This window comes from Ictidomys tridecemlineatus, chromosome 4 (genome assembly GCF_052094955.1).
Source record: "Ictidomys tridecemlineatus isolate mIctTri1 chromosome 4, mIctTri1.hap1, whole genome shotgun sequence".
NCBI classification, from domain to species: Eukaryota; Metazoa; Chordata; class Mammalia; order Rodentia; family Sciuridae; genus Ictidomys; species Ictidomys tridecemlineatus.
The window spans coordinates 98,263,071-98,284,780 of NC_135480.1; the positions used below are offsets into that span (position 1 = coordinate 98,263,071).

At 36.7% G+C, this 21,710-nt stretch overlaps 1 long non-coding RNA gene and 1 pseudogene across 3 annotated transcripts in view; both read left to right on the forward strand.

Moving 5' to 3' along the window:
* Positions 1-21,710, forward strand: part of LOC144377194 (uncharacterized) — a 196,153-nt gene that overhangs the window by 90,757 nt on the left and 83,686 nt on the right. The gene's annotated exons all lie outside the window — the stretch shown is intronic.
* LOC144377450 (ferric-chelate reductase 1 pseudogene) lies at positions 1,020-6,962 on the forward strand (annotated as a pseudogene).

The following is a 21,710-nucleotide window of genomic DNA, read 5'->3' on the forward strand; positions in this document are numbered from 1 at the left end:
ACAAGTCCATCAATCCTTTCAGTCCTTTCATTGAAAAGCAAAAATCAAGACCTGTTTCATAAGAATCTCTCCAACTTTGAAAGTCCTTCCAACATCCTTGCTCTTGTTCTGCCAAACTAACTTTAACAATACCTCTTTATGTCTTTACATAAGGATGATTGTAAAAGCTGTTTTAACCTTATGTACCTGGGTCTATGATTGCTCAACTTTGCTCCAAGGAACCTATGATAAAATTAAAATCTTTGCAGTGGGTTTGCTTTGGCTTCTCCTTAGGAGACAGATGCCAGCAGGCACCCAAGTTCACAGCCTATTTTGAGTCAAACATTTATAGATTTTATTTTAGTTATATAGATATTTGTACTCAATGTGAATCCGGCAGTTTTAAATTTATTTTTTTATAAGATAGGCATTCTAGTTATGCTTGATGTAAAAAACTGGGAGCAGAGAAGAGAGTTTAAATAATTTGTCCAGGTCATCTAGTGAGGTTTGAAACATGGCTAAGTTCAGAATTCCAGTTGTTTTGATCTCTGATCCAGAGCACTTTTCACTATTCAGCATGCTTTAGCACATATGATATAACCAAGTTCGGGTTGGTTCTGTGGTTCATTTATTTATTGTCAACTATGCTTTTAAAAAAAGGCTTTTTTAAAAAACTATTTTAATTCAAGTGGCTGGAAAGCCTAGTGTGAGCAGGATGTTTGATTTTCCACAGAGTCTCTCCTTGCAGGTAATAATGTTCATTTCATCATCATCTTTGATTATGTATTTTCCTTCCTCTTAAATGTTGGAGTCTAAATAAAAGGTCTAAACATGGGAGCTTAGTTACAGGTGGGATTATAGAGCTATGTGTTTACAAAACAAAAAACCATCCAGGAGATCAGCAGTTCTTTGAATAAGGAGTAGGGTAAGAGTGGTGCTGCCTATGATCTAAAACAGCGCAGGCAAAATGGTCAGGCCAACTCTAAGCATCCAGCAAATTCAAGGAACATGCACTGGAGACACAGCCACAAAGTAGGGAAATGGCCACTGTTTCAGAAACCAAACAAAAAGATGCCAACACCAAGGAGGCTACACTCCTTGGTAGGAAGTCTCATTTCCAACAGATTTGAGTAAAGGGAGAGGGTCCTTGACCCTGCAGGGTTTTGACTGTATAGACTAGAAAAGATGCAGCCCAAGAATGACTCAAGACTTCAGCAGTGAGAACTTGGCATAGGCCCCATGAAATAACGACGAAGAGCACAGGCTGGTGCCAGTCAACATCCTCTTTATCCACAGAAGGTAAAAAGGCCAATGTTGTGGACAGATAGGTCACTGTGGCCCCAGATTTACTAGTCATGGAGGGTCAGGGGCACACTGCCATTTTCAGTCATGTAATGGGGAACTGTATGCAGTTCACAGGGACTGCCCTGCCCTCTTTGGAAAAGCTAGTGGAAAATTCCAGGCTTAAGTCACTTGTTACCTTGCCACTCTGAAAGTTACCTAGCCCATCTCTGAAGGCTAGCATGAGCACCTTGCCAACTGGGGTGCTGCCTTTTGTTGGCAATGCCTACCACTAGATATCCTCATTACTGGAATTTAAACAATGTGTTTGTATATGGAAAAAAAAAAGCATTGGTGGGGTGAATGTGAAGAGACCTACGGATAGGATAGCAATAACTAACATTATCTGATGACTTACTACATGCCAGGCCCTCTTCTGAATGCCTTCTAAGCTTTAACCCATTTAAACCTCAGACCTATACTATGAGGTGCTTTCTATTTTCAGAGGAGGAAAATGAGGCACAGGATGCCAAAATACACTAGCAAAGGTGGCACAGGTCATAAATGGCAGAGGCAGGCCTTGAATCCCGAGCTCCAGAGCTGCAGTTTTAACCACTTCAGGTACTGCCAGAAGCTGGAAGGCAGGAAGGCAGGAAACAGAGGAAGAGAGGAGAGATTAGATGTTGACAGCAGAAGGAGGAGAAGCAGGGACAGAAAGCAGTGTGTCACTAAACTGGGGAAGCTCCACAATAATCATGGCCTGCTGCTAGGGCAGTTTCTGAGCCATCACTAGAGCTGCATCCTATCTTAAAGGTCCTTCTACTTTGTCCTCAGCATCACTTAAGATCTCTGTGAGTCCTTGGGCAGGCTGGGATTCTGAAAGAATTACTTACCTCTCCTCTCAAACTCCCAGGAGCATTCCAAAATGTGTGAAGCTCCTCCCATCACACAACCCCAGCTTCATCATTCTCTACCCAAGTCCCTATTTTTTTGTTGAATGACAACATGTTTCCCATGAGGATGAGAAATGAAACAGGAAGACTGTGAGCAGTGTATTCAAACATGCCAGACTTTGACACTTCATCAATTCTAGCACCACTTGTCTGATGTTTTCTGTTATGTTGAAAAGGTATATTAACCTTTTTATTAGGTAAGCAAACATGTTTGTTTAGATAGTGATATGGTTGATTTCCTGAACTTTAATGGATTTGTACCTCAATAGAATATGGGCACTGGTCCACCTGGTCAATTTTTCTTCAAACTTGGTATAACAGATTTGCACGACCGAGATTCGATCACCACAGTTAAAAGAGGAATTTAGAATTTGAAAGCACATTTTCCTTTCTGGATTGACTAGAACTCTTTCTCCACCAAGGTCCTTTTAGTGATGTAATTTTAAAGGAAGTGTATGCCCCTTTTTTCTTGCAGAGAACATGGGCGAATTGGAATGACTCAAATGCAGATATTTTAGAACAAAAAGCATTCCATTTCATAGTATAAATAGATTCATGGTTAAAATGCCTCATTTATCCACAGGATTTATTACTTCTTTGGAGGTAATCTTGCTTGGTTCTCAGTATGAACTTAAATTGCTCCATATGTGTGAATTACTGCTTATTCTTTCAGAGTTGTTTCTGTTCTCATTTAGACAGATGGTTCTGGTTTATTGGAAATGGAGATCCTTACAACCATAGAAAGCAATGTAGGCCTGATTCCCCAGTCACTTCTGGCTGAAGTGGAGACTTGTAAACACTAGGGTAAGATTTATCAGAGACTGGATTGGGCTATTGATATTCATGACTCAACTTTCTTTTCTCACTGGGTCCCTGACAGTCAGCTTTGTTTAGAGGTCAAGGTAAAGAGATTTTTGAATTCTCTTTGATTCCAATGGATAAATTTGTGTCTAGGAAGGTGGAGGTAGGTAGATGCAAAAGGTATAGTTTGGGTTTTGAGTCTCCTAAATTCTTAATAGAGCTTAGGAATTATTTTTGCTTTGTAATTTTTTTATCTTTGAACTAATAGTAGACTCCTATTGAAAATTATAATCTTATCTAAGTTTCTGCTTTAAAAAATGAAAGCAAGGACCTAACTTGCTTGGAAGAGAACAAAAGGAAAAGAAAGTGACCTGAAAGTTATTCAGAACAACAGAACCTTCTGTGTACAGGCCAATAGATACTGAGCAACAACTAAATACTATAAGTAAATACTACAGTAAATATTGAACGTGAAAGACCCTCAGATAGCACTAAGGGATTAACTAAATAAAGCCCTGGTTGGAACAGATACTGAGGAAACCCCTATGGCAAACTAGTCTCCACTCCAAACACTGTATATTGCTAAAAGAATTTGAAGTTCTTTGTACATTAAGGGCAACTGTTGTAATAATAAACTTCAAGTCCATCCCAGCTCCTGCCTTAATTAACACAATTCCCCACACTACAGACCTAGAAGACAGAACTATAAGCCTATTTTAAAACATAGTAATTATTTACTCCAGTCTCTACTAATTTGTTTAATTGTAATTTCAATTAAAAAATTTTAAGGCATATAGAAAGGTAGGGGACAAAATGACACAGTCCATTGAGGCAGGAAAATGAGCAGAACCAGACTCAGGGATGAGGCATGCACTGGAATTATCTAACAGAATTTTAAATTTTAAATGACCAAGTTTTTAAAAGGAAAAGTAGACAACATTCAAACTGTTGAAAACAAACAGCAAAGAAAAATCCTAAAGGTGGCCAGAGAAAAAGGGGAAATAATGTGTAATGAGAATTACAGCAGACTATCAGAAACCATGCAACTCGAATGAAATCTTTACTGGAAAAAAAAAATTGTGAACTAGAAACCTAAGCCCAGCAAAAAGGCCTTTCAAAAACAAAGTAAGATTAAAACAGAATTCATTACCAGCAGATACTCTGGCTTTAATATGAAAGAATCTGATATCAGAAAGAAGCTTAGTTCTGCACAAAAATAGTGCTGAAAGTAAATAAATAAAGGTGAAATACAATTGATTTTCAGTACTTTTAATTGTTCTAAAAGATAAATGATGCTACTAAACAAAATAGCACTGGACTGTATGTTTACAGTACACATTAAAGTAAAACATTTATCAGCAAAAGCACAAAATGTGAAATGTAGGAAGTTGGAAAAACTATCTTAAAGCTTTTAATAGTATATAACTTGAATGTTTATTAAGAAAATTATTGTAGTGCTGTTTCTTGCCATGTGATGCACTTTATCACACTGGGACCAAGGAGTGGTGGTCCACACCTATAATCCCAGTGACTCTGGAGGCTAAGGCAGGAGGATCAATGTGGGGACAAGTGCGTGGAGTACTGCATACATGGCATATGGTAAGGGCATCTGAGTGGCAAACCACTCCCCTGTGCTAGGCTTGTGAGTGGCAAACTGCTTACCCCGTAGGTACAGCCCTGGGCATGAGGCTGTGAGTTGCCGTCCCTACATTTGCTCCACAGCCTGCTCCTCAATTGGTTGCTGCAGTGACAGTTGGCCAGAAATTGTATTGGTAGCTGCCTGTAATCTGCTTAGCTACAGCCTGAATATATATACATAGTATCTGCACAATAAAATCAGACCTGCTTCCTGCTTGGTCTCCGGAGGTCTTGATTAGTGACTCCATAGCCACTCTCTCCTCTAGCCTGCTCTGTGGACCTCTTTGCTGGATGAGAGAGAGCCCATGCAGATCAACAAGTTTGAGACCGGTCTCAGCAATTTAGCAAGACCCCATCTCAAAATGAAACATAAAAATAATGTGGATGTCGCTCAGTGATAGAGCACCCCTGGGTTCAATCCCCAGGACTACACATACATAAAAGAGTCATTACCAGATTCAGCCCCTCAACCTGGTGCCAGATCCTTCCTGGATTTACCCCTGACATTAGTTCTGTGGCAAATTACACCAAGGTGAAAGTCAAGTTATGCTATGGAATGATTCCTAAACTTGGTCATAGTCCAGAATCTGATCCTGCTCTCCATATGTCAGTGAGTCATTCCGACCAGAGATAAGATCTAAGTTATTAAGTTATTTTGTCAGAGAAGTCATTTAAAGGCTTTCCCTTAGAAGCTTGTGATTTTTGAGAATTTGAGTTGTGTTCTTTACACTGATTGACTGTCAGATATTACTTGTGTTCTGTGAAGATTTACAGGGATTAGCTGTGAGTCATACAAGTTGATTCAAAGAACCAGAAATTAAAGTCTGCTGGAATTCCCCAGTGACCTGAATCACACATAGTTTTTATTCACAATTGTTAGGAAGTATAAAATCTAATGGGTGGAGATGTCAGGTCTTATAATTCTACAACCAAATGCACTTTGATTTATAACACCTAAAGCTATACTACTACCTTTTTCAGTGTCTAGTTACCCATTTAACCAAATCACTCAGTGCCTAAGACCGTGGGAACAAGAAATTCTATATAAGCAGTCCTTTGGATTGTACCCAGAGAAGGCAGATGGCTGTGTCTTCTTGTCCTTCACAAGATGCCCAATTAGTGATGATTGAAATAAATGGTCCTAGTAATGGCTATTTATTTTTTTCATTTTCTCATGACCAGTGTTTAGCTTATAGGTATATTTATGAAGATCAGACTGTGCACATACAACCTTAATGGGACAAAGTCACCCTGGAATAGATTTTCAGGGATATTCTTAAGGTTATGGCTTAGAGGTGATACATGGTATAATGCAGTGTTCATTCCATAGAAACATTACCCTTTGGTTAAGAATAGACTTTAAATAGAAACTACTACATATTTCTAGCAAATGGTACAGCTAGTGACGGTCAAATTTATAAGCACTGACAGCAATTTTTAAATTACATATGAAAAACATGATGTGACAGATATCCAAAGAATAGAAGAGAATTCATATTCACTTCTTCTGAAGGAGCATGATGCCTTAATGTTTTTGGTATGGATCACTACTGTTAGCATAGGTGAATGCCTGTTTCTTCAGAGCTTTTGGTCACAGCGCTTTCTTCCTTAGTAAGCAGCTCAGTTTCAGGTGCATCGAATGCTTGTGCTCACCACACTGTCCTCATCAACTTTGCTTTTGTTATGCCTTTTGTATATAGTGGAGTCTGGAGTTGGCATGCAGGTTACCACATGTACCTTGGTGTATAGTGATGACTTTAGTAGTTCCTCAGCTTCTTCTGGTAGTCTTCAGATAATGGGAACATGCCCCACGAATGCAGATGCTCACTGGAGCATGGAAACAGCTACTAAAATAATAGCAGCGGTAGCAATGTTCCTGGAAATGGATTGGCCAAGAATAAATCTTCCTAATGATTGGAAAACCTATGCCATGAATGAATTTGTAGCCTGGCACGTAAGTATTGAGGTTGTTCTGGGGATAAATTCTTACCAGCTCTCTTAAAATGTTGAAATATTGAATTGTTTTAGAATTCAAATCCTTTGGTAATTTACTATAGCAGAAGCAGAGCATCAAAAAGATGGTGTTAGCAATTTATGTCTTTGTAAATGGGACTTATTCCATCATATTATCTGCCATCAACCATCAATGAGAAAGAAAAGATTTTGGCATTTGCAGGCCAGGCGGTAATTACCATCAAATCAAGGAAACTTAAAGTCTGTATTAACTACCTGAAGCACATTTTTGAATTCTAAATTGGAAGACCAGGGTCATGTTTATAGAGGAATTCAGAAGTCTGGTCTTTCAAGATCGAATCCAAGTCATATAGACAATAAACTTTTGTCAAGCCCTCATGTGTGATGCTAGGTTCTAAAAGGACGCTGAGGAGAAATGGCTCTCAAATATTCCATACCAAGATTTAAAACACTTTAGTATTTTAGCAAATAAGCTAGAACAATTTGGAAAACAAAACAGATGACATTAGAATAAAAATGAGATTGTGTTAGGTTAAATACAGCCAGTCTTTTGTATTCATTAGTTCTGCAATGTGAATTCAATCAACCATAGATGGAAAAGTATTGAAACAGGACACTGCATATGTACTGGACATGTACAGACTTTATTTTTATCATTAATCCTAAAACAGTACGGCATAAACACTATTTATAAAAAGTACTGTAACACTTGGTGCAACCACTAAACATTTCTTTTTAAAAGAGGCATAAATAATAAAATGATAATGGAAATTAAATGAAATAACTTTTAAATGTTCAATTAACTCAACAGAAGGGGAAGGAAGGAAGGAAGGGAGAGAAGGAGGGAGAGAAGGAGGGAGTGAGTAAGGAGGTATGTAGAAAGTAAGAAAAATAACATAGAAAATAGCTCTTAGTATAGCGGATTTAAATCCAAAGACAGAAATAGTGACATGAAATTTGAATGATCTGATCCAGAGGTAGACAAACTTTTTCTGTAACTAGCCGGATAATAAATCTTTTAGGAGAAAAAAATTACGAATAAAAAAATGAGAATTGATATATTAAAGTGAAACGGGATGTGTTCAGTGAGAAAGCTAGACCAGCTGCTCCCCAAGCCACAGACTGGGCAGGTCAGGCAGGGCTTCAGTCCTGCAGATCCCAGACCCCAGGGACTGAAGCACCACTAACCTCTCCCCACCTTACCTTGATGATCTGATGGCTGCAGCCTGCGCAGCCCAGATCCTGCAGGCTGCTGGGTGTTGGGATGGAACCCTGTTGGGCCTAGGCAAAACCCAGGGAGGATGTGGCACCTTTGGGTGGCAATGGCATAGCCTGGTGAAAGACTTTGTGACCACTAGAACACTGTGAGGGCAGTGGGGATTTGAAGTTTGTAGAAGAGGAGTTGATGCTGAAAACTCAGCCACTGCTTTTTGTTGGGTTTTGTTTTTAAGCTTGTAATAATATATGGGGTGTGTATCATAGATAACAACAAAAATTCTTCATAAACAAAATATCCAACAATAGAGTACAAATACATTGCAGTATACATTGAATTTATACAATTATGAAAAATCGTGTTTTCAAAGAATATTGAATTGTAAGGAAAAGTAGAATATTTTAAAAATTTTTCTTTTTTTCCCATTTCCATTTTTTTCTACTTTTTTTTAAGTAATATTTTTTAGTTGTTGATGGATCTTTATTTTATTTATATATATGTGGTGCTCAGTATTGAATACAGTGTCTCACACCTACCAGGCAAGTGCTCTACCAACCCTCTACTCTTTTTATTAGTTATTTTAATTATACATAATTATGGAATTTATTGTTATATGTTATTACATGCACACAATATAACAATATAATTTCTTCATTTACATTCCCCTGTACATTTCTTTATTTTTTTTCCTCCTCTCTTCCCTACTCCTGGTCCTTTTTCTCTCTGCTTTCTGGTCTTTCTTCAATTTTTATTTTATTCACTCCCCTATTTTTTTTCCTTTTTTTCTTTCTGGTTTCCACATATGAGAGTAAACACATGACACTTGACTTTCTGAGTATGGCTTATTTCCCTTAACATAATGCCCTCCAAACCCAGTCATTTTCCTGCAAATGATGTGATCTCATTCTTTGTGGCTGAATAAAATTTCACTGCGTATATGTACCACACATTATCTTTTCACTTGTTGATGGACACCTAGGCTATTTCCATAATTTGGTTATTATAAATTGTGCTTCTATAAACATAGGTACGCATGTATTGCTATAGTTTGTGGCTTTAATTCTTTAGGATAAATGTCAAGGAGTGGCATAGCTGGGTCATGTGCTTATTCCATTCCTAGTCTTTTGAGGATGCTCCTTACTGATTTCCATAATGGTTCTACTAACTTACAGTCCCACCAACAGTTTAAAAGTGCTCCTTCCCTCTCACCAAATCTTCTCCAGCATTTATTATTATTTGTATTTTTAATGACTGCCATTCTGACTGGAGTGAGATGAATGAAGTTTTAGTGTGGTTTTTATTTGAATTTCTGTAATTGCTAAAAACATTAAACTTTTTTATATATTTATTATCAGCCACTGCTTAGATAATAGAGCCACACAGATCTGGATCAACCCTATGCCAGTTGGACCAGACCTCATCTTGTCCTAACAATGACCAACAAAGACCTTAATGGTCCTGGAAGGTGAGCAAAGCCCCAGACAATAACAGGAATGGTCAGCAGAGAAACAGTGAGCAACATACCATATTTTGCCACTTGAAAATGACCACCACTCTCTGTGTGGCTTTACTGGCCATTTGAAGAATATATGTTTTAAAGTAAGGCCTCCTTTGCTGCTATATTTTTTTTTCAGGTCCATGTACCTTTTCCCTCATATTCTGTTAAGTACCAATGTTCCTAATAAGGTAGCAAGATGGGGTACTAAGAGAATATGCTGGTGGACCTCATTCGATCCAGCCTTAGAAATACCACAGTGTGAAGGGGAAGTGATAGATTTCAGATATTTATAAAAACTGTGAGAAATCCCTGAGAAGTTCCAGATATTTGAGTTCTGATGTGCATGATGTAGGTGAAGATATAAATAGAAGAAGCCAACAGAGGGCAGGAAAAAGCTGATAGCCATAACAGAGAGAGGACTCAATGAGCATTATGAGTCCTTTAAATTCTCTTACTCTGTTCTGGTTAGAACATTGATTGGCACCCTGTTACTATAGGGTGACAGAGAAATGGTATCACCATGCAGTACAAGCTGTGGTGACATCAGTCAGTACTAGAGGCCAGTGAAGGTAGTGAGGAGAAACCTACATGTACACACGAATGAACCATTCCTTGACTTTTCACCCTCCCCTACCACTATTATCATTTTGTTTGGGATAGTACTTAATTATGTGGGATTTCCCCCCCACGTATTGAGATACTTTCTTGGCCTCTTGCTCTAAATCTTGTAATAATCCATAGAAATCCTCAAATTTCCTTTATACATTTCCAAATGCCATCTTTGGTTGAGAATCTGGGGTGTAAGTAATTTGATTTCAAGAGGTTAATAGCCCTTGGAAAAACTATTTGGGTAGAGATACAGAAGGTCACTTTAGATCAGCGCTGTATTGTGTGTGTGTGTGAGAGAGAATGGGAAATGGTTAAAGACAGATCAAAACAGAATAAAACACTAAGGAATCCTGGCTTCATATTTCCACTAGCAAGGGCACAAGCTAAGGCTTGAATTTTGGTTTACTTTCTATGGGAGACATTATTATCCAAACTAGTAAGACATCTCAGGAGGAATGTGACCTCACAGGAAAAACATAACAACATATCTGAAGAACACACCATTATATTAGAAAGGAAAAAAGTAATAGATCATATAAAGCAAGAAATAGAATTAAGCCTAAACATTGGAGAATGATAAGCTAGAAATATAGAAAATATAAAGCAGAAAAAAAGCAGTTAAGAAAAAAATAGTTGAAGAGCCTTGATCTGGAAAATATAATAACTGAAATAAGAAATAGTCTGGTGCAAAGTAGAATTTATACAAAAATTACATTAGTAAGTTGCAAGATCAGGTTAAGGAACTCTCCTAGGAATCAGCAAGGAGTGTGGAGTTGAAAATATATGAAAGATGAGCTGAAAGATATGGAGCAAAAAATAAGTATGTCCATATCCATATTTAATATGAATCTCAGAAAGGTAAAGAAAAAGAAAACCTAAGGAAACAAAGAAAAGCAATACATTATTTTCAAGTACATATCAGAATAAAAAATTGACCACAGACTGAGTCACAAAGGAAATCTCAACAACTTGCAAATCCATCATGTAAATGTAAATTGCAATAAAATTGCAAAATATTTATTTAACAATGAATAAAAATGAAAGTACTGTATATCAAACATTGTACAATGTCACCAAATTATACAAGAGGGAAATATAAAATTGTTAATGCAGCTATTAAATAGCAATAAAAATTAAAACTAAGCGAACTAAATGTTCAAGTCATGGACCAAAACTAAACAGTAAGTAACTTTCCAGTAAATTTGTCCAAGGGAAAAAGAAAATAATTAACAAATAATTAACTTGGGGAATAAAAAAGGAGTATACCACATCTGATACTAGGAATATTTTTTAAAATCAGCAGCAAATACTAGAATAACTCAACTGATTTGCAAAGTTAGACATACAAGATATGTTTTCATGGTACATAACTATGAATTTGGTTGGAGGAGAAATAGAAAACCCAAATTTTAAAAAGATGGTAATTATTTTGTGCATAGTAACTTACTTCCAAAGAGTGTAGCACAGAAAGGGGAAAGAATAACTTCTGTAGTGGAGAAAATGGATGAACACTACATCAACAGTGTTAAAAATGTGATAAAAATGGAACTTTACTTGTGTGGTCTTCTTCCCCCAAACCCATAAACCCAATCTGACCAAGAGAAAAACACCAGAAAAATCAATACAAGTCATCAAAAACTAGATAAGCCTGAGAAATTGCTACAATGAAAAGGAGCCTAGGCAGACATGACTACTAAATGTAATAGGGGTGTCTGAAGAAAAAGAGGACAGTAGTGAGGGGATGAGGCAAGAAGGTAGACATCCATAGGCAGACAGGTCAAGGGACTTGGAGATGGGAAGGAAGGAGGGGAGGAGAACATCAGGCCAACCTAGAAGGAGACATCGGGCCTGGAGAACATCCTGTTACTGGCTTCAACTGCAACGCCTCCTTCTTAGGTAGAACACCGGTTACTGTTCCTAATAGCTTCGACCACCATAGCTCTTCCTTAGCTACCCCTACCCTTATTCCTAGCAATGGCTGACCACCAAATCTTCCCTTATATGAAGCACTTTCTCTCCTCAACAGATGTGCCAGACTACAAGATTGGACTCATTCTCTTAATTATGTTAATAATAATTTATGCTCTTCTGATTGGTTTATTAAGTTTGGAACTTGAAGAGCTTGATTGGTCCGTGCTAGCATCCCTCACCCACCAATCACCTGTGATGGGCCATCAAATATGCCTTTAAAACCCCCTAGACAACAGACACCAGTAGGCATCCCTTTCTTGGGCCCTCTCTCTCTTTAGGAGCTCTGCTTTCTTTCTATTACTCTAGTAAATTCTATTGCTTTCCTCTCATACTTGTGTCCATGGATTTCATTCTTCAAATTCACAAGACAAAGAACCCATACATCCACACTTACCAAATATTCTTATTAGTATCCTTACTTGCTAAGAATATTATTCCTACACTAACAGTGAGAAAAAATCCAAATAATATAAAATATCATAACTTTCTCAAGTACATCAGAGCACTTAAGGGCAAGACAACCAAATGACCTGGATTCCAAAGAGGATCAAGCTTCTCCAAGAAGAGATGAGATACACAAAGTATTTCATCACTATCAGATACAGGAAGACAGCAAAAGAAGAGGGAAAGAAAAAACCAGCAAAGTGGCATATGAATTGTTAAAGGCCAATTGTGGGCTAGTGTGCTGATTTGGAATAGCTGGAGTTACCATAAAAGTGGAGGTCACCAGCTTCCACAAGCTCTTCCCTATGGTCCTACCAGTGGTGTGAATGAGATAGGCTGAATTCAGGGTGGGAGAGTGAGAGAGCACTCCTATTTGTTGTGGGCATGAAAACAGTAATTGGCAGCTCCTGGGGGATGGGCATAAATCCCTAGCCTTAATTGAGTTCCTAAAGTCCATGGAGGAGGGGCATGAAAGGCTATGGCCCCTAGGACACATGCAAAATTCCATTGCTAAAAAAGGAAGATTAGAAATGAGATCTGTCTGCCTTGGGAGAGGTGAAGGTAACGCTCTTGTTCCCCTGTCTCAAGTAAAGATCCATGGCTACAAGGAGAGGAGGTAGAAGAACAAACCCTCTACTCCTACAGAGGGGCAGGAAGCCGTCTTTGATTTATGTTGATACCAAGTGGAGGTCTGCTACCACCCTGAGGAAAGTGGGCGGTTCCCACTAAAGACCAACTGTGGATTCAAGGCAGAATGTAGCTGCTGCAGCACAGAGGGCCAGAAAAGGGTCTCTCCAAAATCCAGGCACAGAGGACCTGCCAAACACAGAACCTGGACCAGGAAAGCGGAGGATGCCACCAGCTCACACCCCAAGTCTGGCATCGGTTAACAAGAGTAAGGGCAGCCTCCCCCTGGTGAAGGGGGAGTTTGCTAATGCTGATGCTGGCTTACAGAGATATCTGAGAGCAGAGGGGGAGGCAGGAACACTGCAGAAGAAGCAGTCCTGCCTCTCAGCCCCCACCCTAGAATAAGGCAGCAAAGAACTTGAAGTCTGTGATGCACTGAGGTAATCATTAAAAAAAATGTTATTAAAATGTTATTAGAGTTGCAGCGACACTCCAGTATTCTGCTTCCCAGGTTGAAGAGGATCTTGAAACTTAGTTGAATTTCAGAAGGATTTGTCACCCAAATGTTATTTACCTTTTCCAACACCTATATTGATATTTCAAGTAGTTCTTTTATTTACTGCCTAGTGTTTCACATCTGGGACAAGGCTGGCCAGTTCAAGTTGAGTAAGCAGTGAAAGAAGAGTTGGGACGACAGGGGACTCTGGAACCTCAGTGGAATTAGCAAGTGAAACCATTTTGTGGCAGAATATTTATAGACATTGAGCATCTGGAATGGAAAACTATTCCCTTAAAGCATCCTGCTCATTTCTACTCAGGCACCAAACTTAAACATCTTTAGATTGTGATTTATAATGCATAGAGTCAGACCACCACTTGCAAGATGTGGGCAGATGTGTTGAACTTTTAGTGTGTTGCTTTTCTCTACTGTAAATGAGGATTATGGTGAATTTATCTCAAAGGGCTGTTATGAGAACTGAGATGGTCCATGTAAAATGCTCACACAGTGAATGCTTCTCCATTTATGTTAGTTCTTATTATGATTATCATCAGGAAGTCCTGGAATCATTTTTGAAAGTTAGACTGCAAAGAAGGAGATGGAAGACAAGGACTTTGTAGAGATTGAATTGACTTGACTGAATATGAAGGATGAGAGATCAAGGTCAAGAATTGCTCCTCACTTGATACTTGGGAATTGGCAGGGCAGGAGCATCTCTAAGGGCTCTGGAATGCCTGTACCTGGTCTGTAAAAAGCAGGTCCCTCAGCTCCAGCACATTTCATTTGGAATCGAAAGGTTTGTGACACCAATCATCCACTTCTTCAGTTGAAGCCAGAAGTCTAGATGATTATATGTAATCTGAATTTTCAATATTCTTAAAACTCTGTAGCACACCAAAGGTAACTGTGAGGTGCCAATTTTACACCTCTATGTAAGGTCCTAGAGGCTGTGCTATAGATCTCATCATTAGATGTCCCACAGTGCCTTTCACTTTTTCACTGGTTGGAAGACTGAATTCTCAAGAACAGAGTTTTCTAAGACCTGTATATACCAACAGGGACTGGTCCAACCTGTAGAAGTGTTTGAGGAAAGACATTTTAAAAGAACAAATTTCTTGCTGTAGATTTAACAACTTAAGATTAGAGATGTCCAAGGACACGTAGGCAAACATTATAAATGTGTTATATAAGGGCTGAACTCCCAGGTGGGGTTATTCAAGGAAGTAACAGTGTTGTTAGTCAGCTTATGACCCTTTTTATTTTGCCCAGAATTCAAACAGTCTTATAATAGAGGCAATAAACTCTCAAATTTTCTTCTGATTTCTCATGGTTCTGGTTATTTTTTTTTACCCTATAAGGCAACTTTGAAAATATTTTCCCCTTTGCTGCCTGGGTTTGAATTCAGCTTTCCTAAACAAGGAACTAGAGAGGAACTTCCTGGGAAATCTAAAAAGATGTGTTCCAGCTGTCAGAGGAAGGAGACATACCTGGAGGAGAGAAAGGCAGGTGCAAAGCAAGAAGGTGGGAAAAAGAAGTTATGTTTGCTAAAGGTGGTGAAGGCGCATGTGAAGAGGGGTCAGATGAAGCTGGAAAGGAGATCAAGCTCATGTTAGCTTTTCAAAAGCTCATGTTTGCCTTTGTCTGGCATGCAAGACTCTTCAACCCTGATCATTTCCAGACTGAAATGTCTGCCTCCTATACAGATAAAGAGATGTCCCAAACTCCTTATGAGCTTTGAAAGAAAAAAAATTCTGGATTTAAATACATGATCTGTCACCTACAACAGTCTTCTCTTATCCATGTTTTGCTTTTGGTGGTTTCAGTTACTACAGCCAACTGTAGCATTGTAACATCTTTCACTGTCACCCAGAGGAGTGCTTCACATTATGATAGTTTGAGAGAGGGAGAAGGAGAGAGAAAGGGTGGCATGCATTCACATAACTTTTATTAGAATATATTGTTATAGTTGTTTTAGTTTATTATCACTTGTTGCTGTTAGTATTTTACTGTGCCCTATTTATAAATTAAACTATAAATTAAGTATTGTGTATTTGAAAATATATAGTCCAGATGGGGCTGCCTCCCAAAAAACCCATTGTAACATGAAAATATTATGAGTTGCAAATGCATTGGATACTCCTAGCCGATTGAGTATTCTACCTCAAAAGCACAGTGCGTTGTGGAGTACCAGTTGCTCTCCTTGTGATTGGGGACTGACCGGGAGTTTTGACTTGCTGCCGCTGCTGCTGCCCAGCATTGTGAGAGAGGTGAGAAAGTATGGTTTTGCATATTGTTCAGGAAACAAAGTCGAAATTTAAAGTATTGTTTCCACTGAATGTGCATGGATTTTGTGTCATCAGGAAGTCTGAAAATACTAAGATGAATTATAATAAGTCAGGAATTGCCATTAACTATAAGATGTGGTACTACTATCTGTGATTTCAGGCAACCACTGGGTATCTTGCATAGGGTGGGACTACTATACTAACTACTGGATCTTGGGAAAGTTGTTTAAAATTCTTGGATCCTGTTTTTGCCCTCAAAAAATTACTCTTGTACATAGTAGTAATAGTGTTCCAAAATACTGAATTACTTTCTGTTTTCTGAATATACTATACTCATTCTCAATTGCATACTTCTTGACCTATTTTTAATTGGTGCATATTAATTATGCAGAATGGCAGGTTTCATTGTGGTATATTAGTACATGCATGTAACATAATTGGATCAGTGTCACTCCCCATAACCTCAACCCCAGCCCCCTACCACCCTCTCAATCCTCCCCCCTGCTCCCTTTCTTCTATAATATTGTTTTCCCTTCTAATTTCATGATGCCCTCTCCTACCTCTACTAGTTTCCACATAGAGGGAAAACTCTTCCCTTTTGGAGTCTGGCTCATTTTACTTAATATGATACTCTTCAGTTTCATCCATTTTCCTGTAAATGACATAATTTTATTCTTCTTTGTGGTTGAATAAAATTCCTTTGTGTGTGTGTGTGTGTGTGTATGTGTGTGTGTATGTATACACACACATATATATTGATGTTGTCTGAGCCTACATATCAAATTTTATATATATAGAAAATACTTTCTTTATCCTATTCATCTGTTCACAGATACCTAGGCTGATTCTATAATATGGCTATTTGAGTTATTCTGTGATAAACATGTGTATGCATGCATCTCTGAAGTATGCTGACTTTAAATCTTTAGGGTAAATATTAGTGAGTATTATAGCTGGATCATATGGTAGTAATATTTTAGTTTTCTATGAAACTCCATAATAATATCCATAATGGCAGTACTAATTTACATTCCCACCAACAGTGTATAAAAGTTTTCCCCCACATTCTTATCAGCATTTATTATTTTTTTTAGAGTGAGAGAGAGAGAGAGAGAGAGAGAGAGAGAGAGAGAGAGAGAGAGAGAATTTTTTAATATTTATTTTTTAGTTCTTGGCGGCACAATATCTTTGTATGTGGTGCTGAGGATCGAACCCAGGCCGCAACGAATGCCAGGCGAGCCACATCCCCAGCCCCATCAATTATTATTATTTGTGTTCTTGATAATTACCATTCTACTGGAGTGAGATAGAATCTTAGTGTAGTTTCAATTTATGTTTGCCCCTAAAAATATTGAGTATTTTTTATATAATTGTTGGCCATCTATATTTCTTCTTTTGAGAACTGTCTTCTCAGTTTATTTACCCATTTATTGATGGAGGTTTTTGTTTTGATTTGTTTTTAGTATTGGGTATTTCAAGTTCTTTACATATTCTGGATACCAATCCTAACAGAAGAGTATGTAACAAAGATTTTCTCCAATTCTGTAGGCTGTCTCTTTACTGTTTTTTTCTTTTGCTGTGCAGAAACTTTTAAAGTTGATACAATTCCATTTGTTGATTCTTGCTATAATTTCCTGAGCTTGCTATAATTTCCTATTCAGGATGTTGTTGTCTGAGCCTACATATCAAAGTATTTCATCTGTTTTTTTTCCTAACAGTTGCAAATTTTTGGTCTTATACCTGTATTTTTGATCCATTTTGAATTGATTTTTTGTACACAGTGAGAGATAGTAATCTAGTTTTATTTTTCTACATATGGATATTCAGTTTTCCCAAAATCAACATTTGTTAGACAAGATGTCTTTTCTCTAACATATAATTTTGATACATTTGTCAAGAATTGGATGGGTATAGCTGTGTGGGTTTGTTTCTTTGTCTTCTAATTCTGTTCCAATGGTCTATGTGTCTGTTTTTATGCCATTACCTTGCTGTTTTTCTTACTAATGTTCTGAAGTATAATTTGTAGTCAGATACTGTAATATCACCAGCTTTGCTCTTTTTGCTCAGGATTGGTTTGGCCATTCTTGTGTTTTGTTTTTCCATATGAATTTTAGAACTTTTTTTTTCTAGATCTGTTATGAATGTCATTGGTATTTTGAATGGGATTGCATTGAATCTATAGATCACTTTTGGTAATATGGTCATTTTAACAACATTAATTCTTCCTATTTATGAACATAGAAAATCTTTCCATCTTAATGTCTTCTTCATTTTATTTTTTCAGTATTCTGTGATTTTACTCATAGAGTTCCTTCACCTCTTTGATAATATTTATTCCTACATATTTTTAAAGCTATTGGAATGAAATTTTTTCTGATTTCTTTTTCAGTGGATTCATTGGTATATAGAAAAGCTATTTATTTTTATGTGTTGATTTTGTATACTGTTACTTTGATGAATTTGTTTATCTGATCTAGAAGTCTTCTGTTGGAAACTTTAGGGTCTTCTAAATATTAGCTCATATCATCTGAAAATAGGAATAATTTGACTTTTTAATTTCTTATTTGTATCCCTTTTATTTCTTTCTCTTGTCTAATTGCTCTAAAATTCCAAGTACTATATTGCATAGAAGTGGTGAGAGTAGACATATCTTTTCCTGATTTCTTATCTTTTCATGATTTTAGAGATAATGCTTTTAGTTTCTCCCTATTCAGTATGATATTGGCTGTGGTGTTTTCATAGGGACCTTTTAGATGCTGAGGTAAGTTTCTTATGTTACTAGTTTCTTCAGAGTTTTCATCATGAATGGATGCTAATTTTGAAATTTTTTCTGCATCTATGAGATGATTATGTGATTTTTGTCTTTGTTTATATTTATGTGATGTATTATGTTTATTGATTTGTACATGTTGAAACATCATTACATCTCTTGAAGATAATTAACTTGATTATGGTGTATGACATTTCTAAGTAAAAATATCATATGTTGTTGAGTTTGCTAATATTTTATTAAGAATTTTTTTGCATCTGTGTTCATTAAGGATATTGGTCTATAGATTTGCTTCTATGAAGTGTCCTTATCTGGTTTTGGTATCCGGGTGATACTGGTTTTATATATAAATATTTCCTATCATTTGTGATAGTGAATTTTGAAGCAACCTCCTTTTATTTCATGGAATAACTTGAGGATCATTGGTAGTAATTCTTCTCTGAAGATCTGGTATGATTGAGCTATGAACCAATCTGATCCTGGGCTTTTATTTTGTTCGGATTTCTATTACTGCTTCAATCTCATTGCTTGTTATTGGTTTGTTTCAGTTTCTAATTCTTTTGGTTCAGCTTTGGTAGATGATATATGCCAAGAAATTCATCCATTTGCTTTATATTTTCTGATTTATTCAAATAAAAATTTTCAAAATAGTTGTTAGTGAACTTCTGGATTTCAGTTGTTTTTGAAATTATTTTCATTTTCCTCTGTCACTTTATCAATTTGTGTCTTCTTTCTCTTCCTTTTGGTTAGTTTGGCTAAGGGTTTATTGATATTATTTATCTTTTCAAAAAAACAATTCTTAGTTTCATTGATCCTTTATATCATTCTTTCAATTTCTATTTTTTTTAATTTCAGCTCTGATCTTTATTATTTCTTTTCTTCTACTGGTTTTGTTTTGTTTTGTTCTTGTTTCTCTAAGACTAGGAGGTACATTATTAGGTCAGTTGTAATCTCTCTCTCTAATGCAAGCACTCATAGCTATAAATTTCCATCTTAAAATAGCCTTCACTGCATTCCACAGATTCTGTTATGGTGTGTTTCAATTTTCATTTTATTCTAAGAATTTTTAAATTTCTCCCTGATTTCTTTGATGGCCTACAATTCAAAAAATGTTTTTTTCTAATATCCATATATTTGTATAGTTTCAGTAGGTTCTCTTGCTAATGATTTCTTATTTCATTCCTTTATGATATGAAAAGATGCAAGAGATTTTTTTTTGTATCTTCTAAGACTTGCTTTATGGCCTAATTAATATATGATAATTTTTGGAGAAAAGTCCATTAGCAGCTGAAAAGAAAACATATTCAGCTGGTTTTGTATAAAATATTCAGTATATATCTGTTAAGTCCATTTGATTGATGGTATCATTTAAATCTGATGTCTTTGTTGATTTTCTGCTTAAATTACCTACCTATTAGTGAAATTGATATGTTGAAGTCCTCCACTATCACTGTATTAGGGCCTGTTAGTCCCTTTATGTTGTGAAATGTTTGTTTTATTAAATTAAGTGTACACATCATTTGGGGCATAAATATTATAACCATTAAAACTTTTTGTTGGATTTTTCCCTTTACCAATATGTAATGATTCTCTTTGTCTCATCTGACTAATCTGAGCTTCATTCAAGTCAGCTTTTTCTAAAATGAAAATAGCTGCTTTGATTCAGATACAATGAAATATAATTTTTTCATCCTTTCACTTTTAATCTGTGAATGTCTGCCTATGAATGTATTTTTTGGAGAAAAGACACCATTGGATTTTATTCAATACAATTCGCCAGCCTACATCTTTAAAATGGAGAATGAAAACCATCTATATTCAGTGTTATCATAGAGAGGTATGTGTCATTTCCTATCATTTTGCTTTATTTTTAATTTTTGACTTATGATATATTTATTTATTTACTCTAATTTGTTATATAGGATAGTAGAATACATTTCAATTCATAGTACACATACAGAGCGCAATTTTTCATGTCTGGTTGTACATAAAGTATAGTCACACCATTAGTGTCTTCATACATGTACTTAGGGTAATGATGTCCATCTCATTCCACCTTTTTTCTTACCGCACTGCCCCTCCTTTCTCTCCTTCCACTTTGCACTATCTAAAGTTTCCTCCCATACTCCTCCTACCCCATCCCCATTATGGTTCAGCATGCTCATATCAGAGAAAACATTTGGCATTTGTTTTTGGGAGGGATTGGCTTCCTTCACTTAGCATAATATTTTCCAACTCCATCCATTTACCTGCAAATGCCATGACTTTATTCTCTCTTAATGCTGAGAAATATTTCATTGTGTATATATACACCACAGCTTCTCTATCCATTCATCTACTGAGGGTAATCTAAGTTGGTTCCACAGTTTAGCTATTGTGAATTGAGCTGCTACAAACATTGATGTGGTTGCATTACTATAGTATGCTTATTTTAAGTCCTTTGGGTATATACCAAGGAGTGAGATACCTGGGGCAAATGGTGGTTCCATTCCAAGTTTTCCAAGGAATCTCCATACTGCTTTCTACATTGTCTGCACCACTTTTCTGTTCCACCAGCAATGTATGAGTGTGCCTTTTCCCCCACATCCTCGCCAACACTTATTGTTGTTTGTATTCTTAATAGCTGACATTCTGACTGGAGTGAGATAAACTCTTAGAGTAGTTTTGATTTTAATTTCTCTGATTGCTATAGATGTTGAACATTTTTTTATGTATTTGTTGATTGATTGTATATCATCTGAGAAGTGTCTGTTCAGTTCTTGGACCATTTGTTGATTGAGTTGTTTGGTTTTTTTTATATTAAGATTTTTTAGTTTTTTATATATCCTACAGATTAGTGTTCTATCTGAAGTGCATGTGGTGAAATTTGCTCCCATTCTGTAGGCTCTCTGTTGATCTCAGTGATGGTTTCTTTTGCTGAGAAGAAGCTCTTTAGTTTTAATCCATCCCATTTATTGATTCTTAATTTTAATTCTTGTGCTATAGGAGTCTTATTAAGGTAGTCTGGGTTTAATCTGACATGATGGATATTTGGGCCTACTTTTTCTTGTACTAGGCACAGGGTCTTTGATTTAATTCCTAGGTCATTGATCCACTTTGAGTTGAGTTTTGTACATGGTGAGAGATGGGGCCTTAATTTAATTTTGCTGCATATGGATATCCAGT